Genomic DNA, 18,031 nt, shown 5'->3' with positions numbered 1-18,031 from the left:
AAGCATGGTTTTGTGGCCAGCAAACAGTGCTGCCTCTACAAGACTACATGGAGCAGCCTGAGCACTGAAACAAGAAGCACTCAAGTTTGTTTTTGAGCAAATGTGCTCAGCCAGATTGCATGGGCAGCCACAATGATTACCAGGGGTGAAAATGCTGCAATGCTCAATGGAGAGGAAATTTAACAAGGGTGGTATGTCCAGTAGGGGCTATGTGCATAGTGTGAAGATCTGCAAAATGACTTGCTTGAATATGACTGACCCCTTCCCCAAAAATGTCCAGTTCTTGAAGGGGTTAAAAGGGACAGTGTTAAACCTGAAGTTGAAATCAGGGGCAATACTGGCCAGATGAGAGGTCTACTGGACACATAAGCCACAATCCGCACCTGCAAGAATCAAACCCATGCCATCAATCTTGTTACTGAGCTGTGTATTTATTGGATGCAACACAAAAGGAAGTACCACACAAGAATCTAATAGAATACCTTGTAGGGAAGTCTGCACCATCAAACTTAATGGGTATGCATCCCAAAGAATAGTTCTGTAAGGCCTACCAGATGTGTGGGAGCTCACTGTACTAAATGTGATGCACTCGACTAAAGCATTCCTGGCTGACATATGTATTGGTCATATGGATAACAACACACTATTATGAGTGGATTCTCTACACACAGCCATGCATTGCATGCATCTGCTACATACCAGATGCGATGCATTCAACTAAAGCATTCCTGGCTGATATAGGTATCGGCCGTATGGATAACAACACACTATTATGAGTGGATTCCCTACACACATCCATGCATTGCATGCATCTGCTACATGCAATAGCAATGGCTATTGTCTGACCCACCTGCAATTGATGTGTGAATTAACAAGTGATCCATTATAATGAATGGTATAGCAATATGTGAGACTGATGACAATGAATCAACTATGCCCATGTGCACAGAAAGTATAGCAGTACAAAGTTTAGTGTGAATGAGCGAGGAAGCTGTCACTCTGATACTGTACACATACCAAACAATATATGGAGCACACTGTATAAGTACATGTCAACACACAGCATATGTGCCACATGATCACTGTCCCCCTAACATTGCCAGTGAAAATGAAATCCTGACATACATCCATGTGTTCATGCAAATTATCAACTGGTAATACTGATGTGATGTAGTGGTACATCCATGACACAGTACTATCACACAACAGCTGTACCAATGCTACAGTTAGACTTCAGGCTATACATCACCTCCAAATAAAACATTTGGTCTGAATCACATGTGACACAGTGCAACTGTTAACATAGTTATACAACTGGACCCATTTCATGTCATTACTTCAATTGTACATCATATGCCTATACATTTATCAGTGGAATTGTGTGGGTGAGGATCCTGACACCATATGTGGACACATGACAACTGAGGTGGATGTGGCTCATGCAGAACAATTAATGACACAAATACTGACAGTCACATAATGTTGCTGGGGAACACCTGTATAATCCTTGTGAATAGCAACACAATACCACATACAAAGAATCCCCCAAGGTTGCAAGTGAATATCAACATGTAATATGCTTATCTATATAACAGCATTACAACATCTAGATGAACCCAAGCATTTGCACCCATGTAATTAGTATGATGCAATGTTGCTGTATGTCAGATAACATTTCCAGATGCTAGGTATACACATGTACAACTTTGCCATACTTCATCTGTCACTGTGATGGTTGTATGACAATTGTGTAGACAGTTGATATACTGCAGAGCAAGAACTCATGCCTTAGTAAGGCAACAATATGCATAGCATCATCCAATGTCCCCATTCCTTAGGAGGCACACTACTACAGCTTATTGAAGGAACATGTAACAAAATTGCCGCAGCAGCCATCAATGCTGTAGTTCAAATCACAGATTGGAATACACTGTTGCAGGGGTACAGTACATCCACTTAAACATAGCACAACATGTTATGACATAAGAACAGTGCAATTCCAGGTAACCCACAAAAAAAAAAAAAGAGAGAGAGAGATAAAGGGTGGGGTGAGACAAAAAAGAAAAACAAGATTAGAACCAAGAAACATTACATGCATTATTACAATAAATATCCTTTTATTATTATACTAGCTATAGAGCTTTCACAATCCCCAAAATGACTGAATTTATACAAGTAATCCTTGGAATATGCACAAGTTCCATATATGCTTTGAAAGATATTATAGATTAACTTAACAGCATGGCATTAAAGGCAGTATTGTTGCATTTCAAATTAAAAAATGATGCTTGTTGAATGTGAATCTATAGTTTATTGTTTACTTGTGGGAATTGAACCCACATAATCAGAACACATTATTATACTTACCTAGTACAGTTACCAAGAACTACAGAAAAAATCATGCATGCTTGCTGTTACAATCACAATATATTTATTACAATCAGGGTCAGTTGTGCTGCAGACATGCCCCTTGCCTCTCTGAGTCACTCCAGTCTCTCAGCAAGTGCCTCCCTATTCACCAGAATTTCTTCTGCAGCTGTAAAATAGAAAATGAATGAAGAGACAAGAAAGCATTATGCATACCAGTCTTGGATATCTACAGCATTCCATATCATTTCAAGTTGCTTGATCTGTACACTTACACAACTGTTGGGGGATACCAGCATTTCTAAACTCATTCAGCCACTGGTTGAGTTGTGCCTGCTTGCACCTCTTTAGGTCACTGTAGTGGTGCCTACACTGCTCAGCAGTGCATGATATGCCAGTTGCACTAGAAACAGTCTTGGCTAGGCTGTTTTAAGCCTCAGCCTTGTACTGAGACCTGGTATAATCAGCAGACCTATGGCTGTAGTACATCACAAGGAGTGCAACAAATACGTTTGACTCCTCCACACCTCAGCTCTGTGCTCTGAATTTGGAACCATCCTTCCCATGTCCAGCCATGTCTGCAAAGGTTGTCCAACAAAGTTGCAATGGTTTCTCATCAGTTTGTAATATCGTGTTTTATGACCAGTGTGCAAACATGCTAAACCATGCCAACCATATTTGTGTGATGTTAAGCAAAGAGAAACATTGCCAAACAAAGAGGAAGGAAGTTCATAAAATAGCAATGCTGATGTGACATTTGGCATTGATTTATGGTGCGTGTGTTGCTATACCTGGTCACACTTTGTCCAGTGGACAACACTGAAATGGCAAATGAATTAGCTTTTAAGCCATGACTTTGGAGGAATCAATGGGATGACTTGGCACATATTTTGTGGGCCTTTACTCAATGTTGAAAGTAATTTGTACATTGTAGGAACCAAACCTATGTAAAACAGAATACATACATTTCCACATAGGTGATTATTCCTCATTGCCACAGAAGACAAGTTTGTCAACCCTGATCATTACAGATATACAGTCTAAGGAGTAACTGGTGTTATACTTCAATTAGGCCTGTATGTGTGTGACATTAAAAAGTCCTGGCTCATACATTCTCAGCTGAGATGCAGGACTAATGCCTGACAATATATTGGAAATGGATAGACTTGCATGACTTTAGTAATACAGTTTAGAGTTATGATACATACCTCACAATACATGCTGTTTTACAGCTATAATTTGGTTACTGGAGGGGTGTAGATGATTGTCAGTAAAATGTTGTGTCCATCAGAGATATGCAGTTGCACTTTATATTACACAGTCATCATTGTTGTGTCAAACCAGATATGCATACATAGTCAGCTGGGTTTCATATGTCAGTCATTAATGAGCTATGATGCCTACAAAAGTATGTGTATGCAAGCAGTAACGATACCTTATTGTCAATCAACCTGCTATACATAACTATTGTTATGTACTATTACCTTTATAATCAAAGTTCTGTGAGCAATGACAATGGGGCACTCTTACTAAAAATTAGAGTCTGCTGTGTTTGAACCCTGGCTTACCTGTGTTCTGACCATGAAATCACTGCACTTACATCGAATGTCAAAGGGAAAGGTAGGCAGCAGGTGTATTTTCTACACTCAGTACTGTCCAGAGTGCTGGCAGGCATGCATCACCACTGAGCCTATTTGCATGGAGGAAGGTGAAAAAAATAACTTTTTCACTTTTTTCCTTAAGTGGTGAATCATGTTTACATACAGGCTGGAAGTGCACAAATGGAAAAAGCAAGAGCAAACATATTAGTTGTGTGAGTACCCATTATGATTCCCCCCCCACCCCAGTAAAAATATTTATTGTGGGACTCAAAGCCTCCTTTACCTGTGTTCTGTCTTTTGTAGATCTCAGTGTTCACAACTTGTGCCACAGAGACAGTCAGGTAGCAGTTGAAATTTCTGCAGTCATCATGGCACAATGCCACTAAGCATGTGTGTGCTCTATAAGGTGACTGAAATTAAATTTTAAACTTTTTCCTGAAGCAGTGAACTATGTTTGCAGTTTGCCATGCATCACACACATGCCCAGAGATTCAAGACACTCTGTGTAGGCTTCACGCGAAGCCTACATGGAATTCACATGTTTGCACGATGAGCAACAGTGGTAATTGCATATGCATGCCGTGCTTTGTGCTTACATGAAAATAAGTGATGTATTTTGGTCGGAAACAGTGTTGCCAGCCAGGAAACTGTGCAGAACAACATGAAAACAGAAAGAAGAAACATAAAGGTTTACCAGGCTGTGGGCAAACCTGCTCTGCGAGGTTGCATGGACAGCCACAGTGACTAGCAGGGGTGAAAATACTGGGTCTATATTAGAACATCGAAGTTTCAAAACTTTGAATGTTCTAATATTGACCCCTATTTAGCGAACGCTGAAAATATTGAAGCAACAGAAAACCGCATTTTTTCCAAGGGAAAGAATTTGATTGTCCGTTTCTGTTGCTTCGGTATTTTCAGTGCTGCGGTGGAAAGTTACAGGTCAGGTTCAGGTAAGTGTGTGACTGAGTGCAGGTTAGATTAGTTAGGGTTAGGGTGCGGGTTAGGTATGTGTGCAATTGTGTGGACGTGAGGGTTAGGGTGGGTTAGGTGAGTTAGGGTTAGGGCGTGGGTTAGGTAAGTGTGCGATTGTGTGGACGTGAGGTTTAGGGTGGGTTAGGTGAGTCAGGGTTAGGGCACGGGTCAGGTAAGTGTGCGATTGTGTGGAAGTGAGGGTTAGGGCAGGGAGAGTTAGGGTTAAGGTGCGGGTGAGGTGAGTGTGCGATAGTGACAGACCTTAGGGTTAGGGTTTGGGTTAAGGTAAGTGAATAGTTAGTGGTGTGTGTATAGTTTAGTGTAGGGTTAGGTGTAAGATTTTAGGTGTATGTGTGTGGATTGCTGTTTGTTTGGTGTGCTTGTGCTGTGTGTACGAGTTTTGGAAAAGTGAATTTTTTTCCCTAGGAAAAAATTTGCTGTTCTGTATGTTCGATGTTTTCAGCTTTCGCAGAATAGGGGTCGATATTAGAACATTTGAAGTTTTGAAACTTTGATGTTCTAATGTAGACCCAAAATACTGCAATAACTGCAGTATTAACACATTATAGAAAAGTGCACTCCGTGCAATGTACACTGCAACAAGTATTTGCACACTGAAATAATAGATGGTGAGATGAACAGAAAGGCAAATACAACGAAGTATAAATACACTTGACCAGGAAAGTGTGTTGATTAAAATGGCACCAGACATGAATGGCAGGAATAAAGAAAGAGGAAGAGGACATGTAAAATATGGCAATGTCCACAAGATGGGATATATCAATATATATATATACTTACAAGACAAGTCAGTAGCATAACATTAAGCACATATGCAGATGGCACAGTACATAATGCTGTTTACACCTCTTGTGTGAGTATATGTATATTATCACACATGATAGTATATATGTTCATAGGTTCATAAGTGTTTACTAAGCTAATGACCACAAGGACCTTTTTAAGCCTAGCCATGCATCCCAAATCTCTGACAAGTTCTGATACCCTTGATAAGTGTAAGCATGGGTCAGGTAGATTAACCATTTACAGGTTATCTGTTTGCATTAGAGACATAGGTGCCAAGCCAGGGATGAATTTCTGGTTTCCCATCTATTTGTCCAAGATGCACTTGAATTGGGTTATGGAGGAACTCTGCTTCACATGGATGAGGAGCCTGTTCCATAGACAGGGTAGTCTCTGGGATACATACCTATTTCTCCAGCAGGTCCTATTTATATCACAGCAAGGTTTAAGTCTTTAGAATGGGTAATTCTGCTGCTGTTTGTTTTGTGGATATGCAGGAGGTGCATCAGAGTGGGGTCTTACAATGCCCTGTATGCCAGGCATAGATCTACCCTCAAAAGCCTGCAGGAGACAGAATACAGGGATAGGGCCTTGAGGCGGTCTACATAGGACATATTACTTACACCCTGTATTCTTTTACTGAGGAACCTGTGTGGACATTCCAGTTGTTGGATACGCCTAGTTAGGTACATACCACAGAGTGCATTGTACTCAATGATAGGTCTGATGAATGCCAAATACATTGGAACAAGGACTTCCTTGGACTTAAATGCCATACCTTTGTTTATAAGCTGTGCAACATAGAATGATTTCCTCACCACTATAGACACTTGATGATCAAAGGCTAGATTAATGTTTATGTGTCTTCTTATGTCCCTGACAACTGGGTCAATGCTAAAGGGTGTGTTGTCAATATGATAGTTACCAGTGATAGATGACTTCCCAAAGGATACTATTATGCATTTCTTGGCATTTAGTTTTAGTCCATGGCTCTGACACCAGTTATTTGTCTGTGTCAGACCCTCCTGTAGAACATTTGTGTCAGTGTGAGATTCAATGACAGCTCCTAATTTGCAATCATCTGCAAATTTAGTCAGCCAAATGCCATTGACATTGGCCTTGACTTCTGAGAAGTAAATGCCAGAAAGGAGCAGTCCAAGGACTGATCCTTGAGGAACTCCACTTGTGAATGGCCACTTCCTAGAGGTGGTCTCTCCAGTTCTAACTTCTTAGGTCCTGTCTGTCAGTCAGTTTGCTATCCACCGGGTGACATACAGGTTTGCACCTAACCTTTTGAGTTTGTTAACAATGCCCGAGTGGGGTATTGTGTCAAATGCCTTGACTGTCACACAAGATTACATGTCAATGGAGATAAATGATTGTGATAAAAACATCACTGACATGCTTACTAAAGAGTACATTTAACAAGGATGGTATATACAATATAGGGCATGTGCATGCTAAGATCTGCAAAATGACTTGCTTGAACATGACTAAAATGTCAACATACCTCACAACCAGTCAAGGAGACATAGCAACAGATTCATGGACAACTGCTGACAGAGGCACAGTCAAAAGCAATTTGACAATATTAGCAGCATTAATCTGTGACATTGCCAGAATATTTGCATTTAAGTTATTATGCATTTTCTTAAAGAACAGATGTATACAACTGTGATGATTGCTGGTATTCTATAAGGGGAAGTCACCACCCCTTTTCCAAGAATAAGCTGTTTTTGGAGAGGTTAAATGGGACTGTGTGAAACCTTGAGTTGAATTCAGGGGCAATCCTGGCCATTTGAGATGTTTGCATGACATATAAGCCACAAGCCACATGTGTAAGAATCAAACACATGCAAACAATGTTGTCAATGATCTTGTATTTAAATGGGTTCAACACAGTAAGACGTATCACACATCCATCTTGTACAACACTTTGAAGGGAAGTCTGCACTGTCAATTCCTAATAGGTATGTGTACCAGGAATCGTTCTGTATTGGAGACAAGATGTGTGCAAGCTTGCTGTGCCAAATGTAATACACTTGACTAAAGCATCCCTGACTGACATAAGTATCAGCTCTAAGAATAACAACACTTACAAACAGTACACTATTATGAGTGGATTCCCTACACACAGCTATGTATTGCAGGCATCTGCAACATGTAATAGCAATGAATATTGTCTGAAGCTTCTGCAATTGATGTGTGAATTAAGAACTTGTGTGTTATGATGAATGGTGCAGCAGTATGTGAGACTGATGGCAATGCATAAACTATGCCCATGTGCACAGAAACTACAACAGTGCAATGTCTAGAGTCAATAAGCGAGGAAGCTGTCACTGATATTGTTCACATATCAAACAATGCATGAAGCACACTGTAGAAGCACATGTCAAACCTCAAGACATTCCATATGATCACTGCCCCTCTGACATTGCAAGTAAAGATGTTATAATGGCATGAAATCCTGACATGTATGCATAATGCATATGTGTTTATGCAAATTATTAAGTGGTAATACTGATGTGATGCACTGTTACGTCCCTATCACTGTACAGTCCCACTATAGCTGTACCTAGGATACAATTGGACTTCATCAGTTCATAGGGTCAAAACAGAGTCCTAGGATAGTAATAAAAGCCTAACCATATGTAACACTATTTACACAATTTTAAATAGCTATGTGAACAAAATTCATGCAGTTATAAGGTTATACTATGTTATCTAAGACCAACTGCCTCTATCCATGAGGATCATGGGTGTAAAACCATAAGTAGAATTACCATTAACCATTTATTGATGTAGGTTGCACTTGAATAGGATCAGGAAAACCCTTTGCTTTATGTGAATGGGAAGCTTGTTCCAGAGAATGGGTAGTGTCTGAGAGATGTATCTGTCTCTCCAGCATGATTTATTATGTTAGAGGCTAGGTTAACATCCTTAGAATGACTGACCCTTGTGCAGTTTGCTTTACCAACTGGTAACATTTTCATCAGGGCCAGATTGTAGACTGCCTGTGTAGGCCAGATACAAATTGGCCCTTAGTAGTCAGGAGGGGGCAGAATGCAGTAGTATGGGTTTCAATCTTTCCACATAGGACTTGTCTTTTACATCATTTATCTTCCTTGTGCAAAATATCTGGTGTTGCTCCAACTGTTGTAGATGTGTGGTGAGTTACATGCAAAAAGGTGCATTATTCTCAATTACTGTTGTGATGAGGGCTGAGCACAATGGATTTATAACATCCTTTGATCTGGATGACGTACCCATACTTATGAGTTGTGCCACATAGAAGGGATTTGTCACCACTGTGGACACATTATGGTCGAACTTCCAATTACTATCTACCTGAGTACCTAGATCATGTACCACTAGGTCTACTTATCGGGGTGTGCTGTCTATGTTGTAATTATCTTGGGCATTTGCTTTGCAAAAAGGAATACTTATGCTTTTTTGGACATTTAGTGTGTCTCCATGGCTCTGACATCAATTATTTTTCTGCATAATACTTTCTGCAGTATATCAGTACTGTTACTGGATTCAAGGATTGTCCAAATTTTGCAGTCATCTGCAAAGCTGGTTAGATAAAGGCTGTCTATGTTTGCCTTGACTTCTGTGAATTAAATACCAAACAGGAAAGGATCTAGTACAGAACCCTATGGTACTGCAATGGACACTGGCCTCTTGCTAGAGGTGAATTCAGACACTTTGACAGTATGTGCCCTGTTAGTGATCCATTGGGCTACTCACTTGGTGACATAGTGGTTTATGGCCATTTGAGACAGTTTCTCTGTAAACCTGAGTGTGAAATTGTGTCAAATGCCTTGGCCATGTCAAGTTTTCTGGGATTCACATTTTTTCCTTTATCCATGGCCTTGGTGACCTTCTCAAAGAAGTCAATCAGATTTAATAGACATGATCTAGCCTTAAAGGATCAAAAATGAGTTGGTTACACAGTTGGAAGATTACCTTTGTTCCTGTTGATAAGGTCCATGATGATTCTTTCCGTTGGCTTACAGATGAGGCTAGGCAGGCTTATGGGTCTATAATTCCCTTTGTGTGGTGATGGTCTCCCCTTGTTCAGACAGATGACTGTTGCTGTCCACCATTCTGCCCCAAAATAGCCTGTTTTAGGCTGTTGTTAAGTAGGGATTCAACTGTGTCTGCTAGGTAATGTTTTAATTCATTGATAAAGCAACCGGGGATGTTGTCAGGGCTAATTAATGTCATGTTTTTAGCTTAAGAGAGCACACAGATGAGTTTATTTATAGAGAAAATATGCTGAGTAATGTATGCATGTATACTTCGAGTTATGACCATTGGGGATGGGGTAGGGTGGTAAAGTTTGATCCAGATCTGTCAGCTAGAAGGTTGTCTGTTGCCTATGGTTGAGTATTGGTTGTCATTTACAACCATCTGTGTGAATAGCCGAGTATTGTACTTAAGATTTTGTACTTACTTAAAAAAAGATTTGTGACAACAGTTCCAAATATAACTGTAGGTATGTAGCACATGACACACATTAACACAGTCGTACAGCTCTACCTATTTCACATCATTACTTCACTTGCACATCATATGCCTACATGCTTATCACTGGAAAGGTGTGTGTGAGGGCGCTGTTACCATATATGGGCACATTACAAATGATGTGGATGTGGCTCATGCAGAACAGTTAATGGCATAAATGCTAACAGTCACACAGTGCTGCTAGGCAACACCTGAATAATCCTTGTGAATAGCAAAATAATTGTGCACACAATGAATTCCACAAGTTTGCAAGTAAATCTGAACTGGTTATATGTTTGTGTATATACCAGTATTACAACATGTGGATGAAACAAGATGTATGTACCCATGAAGTTAGTATTATGTAATATTCCTGTATGTCACATAGCATTTCATGATGGTAGGTACATGTGCCATAATGAAAGTGTCACTGTAATGGCTGAATGAGAACTGTGTAGACTGTTAATGTATTCCACTACAAGAACACATGCCTTACTAAGGCACCAACATGCACAGCATCATCCCATGTCAGCAGTCTTCAGGAGGTTTATTACTGCAGCTGTTATAGAAAGAACATGCGACCAAATGGCAGCAGTGGCCATCAATACATTACCTCAAATTGCAGATTGGAATACACTGTTGTAGGGCTACCTTACATCCACACCTTAATACAGCATATGTGGATGACAGCAACACTGACATGCCCAATCTTCATAGGGTCATAGGATATTACTAGGCTAACAACCAACATCATACAAAATCCTAGCCATTATCATAACCTTTAAACCAAAACTGCTATATCTACATGATGGAAGATCAAAGACCACCTCACTAACAACTGACTCTGCTCCTACACCAAGCCAGGCTAATACCACATAAGCCCACATCAAATGTCATCCCCTAAATTTTATAGTCTCCATGTATACTCCACTCCCACTTGCTAACACCACCTATCAGCTACCTACAATAAGACTACAATTTGATAATTTCTTTTCTTTTGTAAGGGTATACATATGTACACATATTAAAGTATACTCAAATGATCAAATAAAGATGGATGCCTGCCCTCAAAAAAAAAAATATGATTTTACTATATTGTAATAACTTTCTCCTTTTCACTAAAGTGCCTATTGTATATTGCACTTTCTTTATTGTCTCTAGATATTTCTGTTAAATTCTATGTAAAACTGACACTGTACCTGTCAATGTTGTTCTTGTTTTATTGGAGCTTTTCTCCCCAGGCCTCCAATGAAAATGGCTTCACACCCAGATTGACTATCCCGGACACCAAATGTAAAATAAATAACTAAATAAATAAAATAAGTGCATATGTGTGTATGTGTTTGCATTACAAACTATTTTTGTCCATATGTGACATGTGCACCACCCCATGACAGAATTAGCAGTCATACATCCAGTGGTCTGCAGATTGCTTGCAGAGGGTCATTGAAGGGCTGTGCTTCACAATGTGTGTAAGCATCTTTGAGATGATGACATCCTCCAGTGATGTGCAGAAAGATGCTATGTGGACAGAGGGGATAATGGGGATGCTGGATTCATGAAGCTATGTTAAAGGTTCTCCTGAGTGGGAGTCAGATGACAAGACACTCAAAGGATCAGATAACGACTGTAGTATACCACCAACCACACACACACACACACACACACACACACAAAAAAAAACAGTTGACTGAGGTCAGATTTGAACATTAAGCCTGTGCAAGTATACCAACTGTATTCCATACAAAACTAGCACCGCCTCAGTTGTTTGAGTATAACTTTGTCACAGTGCACTTTATAGAGCATGACAGAATAATTGCATGTTGAGAAGAATATGTTGGGAGGTGTGGGTGATGTAGATGTGGAGTCACATCTCAGTGTAATATTGTCTCCACAGTCATATTTGAATAAACACACACACACATACACACACACACACACACACACACACACACACACACACACACACACACACACACACACACACACACACACACACAAAGTTCGCTGCTGTAAGATTAAAACCCCAACTATCTAGTTATACAAGCTAGAGAACACACTAGTTAATACTCATATTACTAGAGATGTCTGAGTGTAATACTGTCAAAGTGCACTTTGTAGGGGCTGTGGCATAGCACTTATTGCTAATGCCACAGCACAAGTATGACATCATCAGTGTATGGTGAGAAGAAAATGTTGTTAGGGTTGTCTTACATGCTGATCTAAAATTATCTACTGACAGATAGTTAACTGAACACAGACACACACACACACACACACACACACACACACACACACACACACACACACACACACACACACATATGCACACACATTGACTGCAGGGAGATTAGAGCACCTACCTACCAAGTTACTCAAGCTGGAAACACAGTACTTAATGTTAGGACCATGGCACAAGTCTGACTTTTATACTGTCAGAGAATACTTTACAGCAGATGACATCATCAGTGTATTTTGAGAAAAAGATGTTGGTAGGAGTGTCTCACATGCTGATCTAAAATTGTTTCCTGAATGATAGTGTGCTGAACACACAAACACACACACACACACACACACACACACACACACACACACACACACACACACACACACACACACACACACTGACTGCAGTGAGATTAAAACCACTTCCTACCTAGCTATACAAGTCAGAGAAGACAATACTTAATGCTAGCACCACTGCACAAGTCAGTTTTTTATATTTTCAGAGAACACTTTATAGCATATGACATAATCAGTGAATGGTTAGATTATGATGCTAGGATGGCTTTATGAAATTGCTGTGTAGTCATGTACCACTGTAAAATTTTATTCTCAATGAGACTTGACTGAAGACATCAGGACATAGACTCATGCTTTTCTGACTACGAGCATACACACACACATTTAGACATACAGGCACACAAACAAGTTGATTATTGTGCTATTTGAAACCCTCCCTAACTAATTAGTTTAGCTACAGAGCACAGAACTTAACATTGTTGCCATCACAGAAGTCTGATATTATCATTGTCATAGTGGTCTTTACAGAGGATAACATCATCAAGATGTTGCTGGTAAGATATACTGTTATGAGACTTGTGTGCAAAGACTGGACTTTAGATTTGCTTTTGTGTTTGCAATGTGCAAAAATACTTTTAAAGACATTTTGGCAACCTAGGTGAAACAAACTGTGATAAATGCATTTTGCTGAACTGAGACATACATGTACCTGTTTCTCAGTATGTTGTTTAGATACACACACACACACACACACACACACACACACACACACACACACACACACACACACACACACACACACACACACACGCGCACACATATTGGAACCAGCAGTACTTCAAGTGTTGATGTATGTGTGTTCATATTCTGATGAATTGATGTCAACAGTACTAGATTTTTCTGACAATATCAATGTGTTTTGAACATTGATGACCAATGCCCAATGTCAATATAAACTCATACCAAATGTAACAATGCAGATGTGTTTTTTATTTCTGTACTGTCCTTGTCAGGGATATCATTTCCAAGTGCATTGCTACTCGACACACATGACTCTAAGTAAGCATGTCTCGATTGAAGCACACACCCCTGCCCTTCTCTTGTGTTTATGAATGTCTTTTGATGTGGTGGAAGATAACTGGCCAGTAATCATAGTAAGACATGCTAAACACATATTTACAAAGCACATCAGGGATAAACTAATTTGTGTGAACAATGGCAAAGTGTGAGTGCATGCGAGATTCACATTTCATGAATACAACTTTAACTTGAGAAGTAGTTAGGAATATATATTTTGGGAGAAATAGCTGAGAGATACTATACTGTTCATACTGTCATTTATATTGGAAATGTTATGTCATAACTTCCATAACATCAGGAACTGTTGCTATTGTCTTCCAAATTTCCAGTGTTAAGTGAGAAGCAAATGCAGTTCCCTGCTTAAAAGAAATAAATAGCCAAATAGTCTAACCATAAAAATACACTGAATAAAATAAAAAACGGCTCAGATAAAATCCAAAGTAGTTTATTAAATCAACACTCAGTAAGTGCTTTCATCTCTTCTTGAGACTTCTTCAGACTGAATGTTCCTTAAAACAATCATCACATTTATACAGTTATTTATTTATTTATGTATTTATTTATTTAACATTTGGTTACTGGGAAAGTCTGACTGGACACAAGTTCTTTTACAGCAAAGACCAGGGGAGAAATGCTCCTCATATAACAAAGATTAATAAAGTACAATTTCACAGGTACAGAAGCATGACACTTTACATTTTATATCAAATCAATTATGATAATAATGCTTTAAAGTGACATCAACTATGATTAAGATAAAATAAGATGCACTATACAGGCAGAAGGATGAAACACCTTAGACAATACAGCTAAAGAACATCTAATAAGAAATAGTATTTCTGCAAAATAAAGTATACTCCAAGTGTTTATACTTAGAGCAAGGGTTAATTGTTGAAAGGAAAATGGAAGTATAAAGTAGGAGACTTTCAAGATGAAGAGAGGTTTACTGCTTGACAGTAAGGGAGGGGTGGTCTAACTGAATGAGCAATAGCAAGATGGAGGTAGACTAGCCTAGAGAGTCACAATTAAGTTAACTGAACATCAGTCAATGCCTGATTTACTTCCTTCTTAAAAATAAAACTTTAAAATTGTCTTTGTCATTAAGACCTGGAGGATAACATGCATCCGACTTTGTTTGCCATATATATTCTCTCCAGTCTAACTCTTCTTCAGCATTAAAAATTATATCTCTATTAATAATTTGATCAAAAACAACATCTTTAAAATTCAGTTGGCAACTGCCATTGTTGTAATGTTTACTTAGGGCATTTTTTTTATCTCTAGTCCGTATTCCATACAAATGTTCATATATCCTACGACAAAGTGCTCTACAGGTTTTTCCAACATAAAATGCAATACAAGAAACACATACTATTAAAAATAACACAAATTTTGACTTACATGAGCATCTTCCTTTCAACTTGATGTTAACATTATTCACTTTAATCTCAGTAATTTCATGCTATAGATAAGAATAATAACTGCAATGGTAACATTTGAACATTCCAACTTTTTCATATTTTATGTCAGCAGTGTTTAATCTAGAGTGAAAAAATCTTTAAACTTTTCCCTCTTTTATTCACAAATATGAGTCTGTCTCCTACTACTTCTTTAACATCAGGGAAACTACTTAAACTCTTCTAGTTTTCTAAAATTATATTTTTAATACCTCTCTTGTCTACACTGCTGACTACTTGCATAGCAGTACTATATAGATTGCCATCATGTCTGCCTTTTTGATTTTCTTCTTTTGTTTCTGTTTTTTTCCAGTGCCTCTTCATATTTCTCCTCCACTGTTTCTCTCAGATATCCTCTTCTAACAATGTTTTTTACAAGAGCGCATTACTTTCAAGAAAAAAGTCAGTGTCCTTATCAGTTACCCTATCTATTCTTGTTAGCTGGCTCTTTATTATGTTGACTTTGGCCGTTTTGTGGTGCATACTTTGAGATGATGACATCCTCCAGTGATGTGCAGAAAGGATGCTATGTGGACAGAGGGGATAATGGGGATGCTGGATTCATGAAGCTATGTTAAAGGTTCTCCTGAGTGGGACTCAGATGAAAAGACACTCAAAGGATCAGATAACGACTGTAGTATACCACCAACCACACACACACACACACACACACACACACACACACACACACACACACACACAACAGTTGACTGAGGTCAGATTTGAACATTAAGCCTGTGCAAGTATACCAACTGTATTCCATACAACACTAGCACCGCCTCAGTTGTTTGACTATAACTTTGTCACAGTGCACTTTATAGAGCATGACAGAATAATTGCATGTTGAGAAGAATATGTTGGGAGGTGTGGGTGATGTAGATATGGAGTCACATCTCAGTGTAATATTGTCTCCACAGTCATATTTGAATAAACACACACACACACACATACACACACACACACACACACACACACACACACACACACACACACACACACACACACACACACACACACACACACACACACACAAAGTTCGCTGCTTTAAGATTAAAACCCCAACTATCTAGCTATACAAGCTAGAGAACACAGTAGTTAATACTCATATTACTAGAGATGTCTGAGTGTAATACTGTCAAAGTGCACTTTGTAGGGGCTGTGGCATAGCACTTATTGCTAAATGTTGTTAGGATTGTCTTACATGCTGATCTAAAATTATCTACTGACAGATAGTTGACCGAACACAGACACACACACACACACACACACACACACACACACACACACACACACACACACACACACACATGCACACACATTGACTGCAGGGAGATTACAGCACCTACCTACCAAGTTACTCAAGCTAGAAACACAGTACTTAATGTTAGGACCATGGCACAAGTCTGACTTTTATACTGTCAGAGAATACTTTATAGCAGATGACATCATCAGTGTATTTTCAGAAAAAGATGTTGGTAGGAGTGTCTCACATGCTGATCTAAAATTGTTTCCTGAATGATAGTGTGCTGAACACACACACACACACACACACACACACACACACACACACACACACACACACACACACACACACACACACACACACACACACACACTGACTGCAGTGAGATTATAACCTCTTCCTACCTAGCTATACAAGTCAGAGAAGACAATATTTAATGCTAGCACCACTGCACACGTCAGTTTTTTATATTTTCAGAGAACACTTTATAGCATATGACATAATCAGTGTATGGTTAGATGACAATGTTAGGATGGCTGTATGAAATTGCTGTGTAGTCATGTACCACTGTAAAATTTTATTCTCAATGAGACTTGACTGAAGACATCAGGACATAGACTCATGCTTTTCTGACTACGAGCATACACACACACATTTACTTATACAGGCACACAAACAAGTTGATTATTGTGCTATTTGAAACCCTCCCTAACTAATTAGTTTAGCCACAGAGCACAGAACTTAACATTATTGCCATCACATAAGTCTGATATTATCATTGTCATAGTGGTCTTTACAGAGGATAACATCATCAAGATGTTGCTGGTAAGATATACTGTTATGAGACTTGTGTGCAAATACTGGACTTCAGATTTGCTTTTGTGTTTGCAATGTGCAAAAATACTTTTAAAGACATTTTGGCAACCTAGGTGAAACAAACTGTGATAAATGCATTTTGCTGAACTGAGACATACATGTACCTGTTTATCAGTATGTTGTTTAGATACACACACACACACACACACACACACACACACACACACACACACACACACACACACACACACACACACACACACACACACACATATTGGAACCAGCAGTACTTCAAGTGTTGATGTATGTGTGTTCATATTCTGATGAATTGATGTCAACAGTACTAGATTTTTCTGACAATATCAATGTGTTTTGATCATTGATGACCAATGCATAATGTCAATATAAACTCATACCAAATGTAACAATGCAGATGTGTTTTTTATTTCTGTACTGTCGTTGTCAGGGATATCATTTCCAAGTGCATTGCTACTCGACACACATGACTCTAAGTAAGCATGTCTCGATTGAAGCACACACCCCTGCCCTTCTCTTGTGTTTATGAATGTCTTTCGATGTGGTGGAAGATAACTGGCCAGTAACCATAGTAAGACATGCTAAACACATATTTACAAAGCACGTCAGGGATAAACTAGTTT

Source organism: Protopterus annectens, chromosome 2.part1 (genome assembly GCF_019279795.1).
Source record: "Protopterus annectens isolate FY-2018-M chromosome 2.part1, PAN1.0, whole genome shotgun sequence".
Classification (NCBI taxonomy): Eukaryota; Metazoa; Chordata; order Ceratodontiformes; family Protopteridae; genus Protopterus; species Protopterus annectens.
This window is presented reverse-complemented; position numbering follows the sequence as displayed.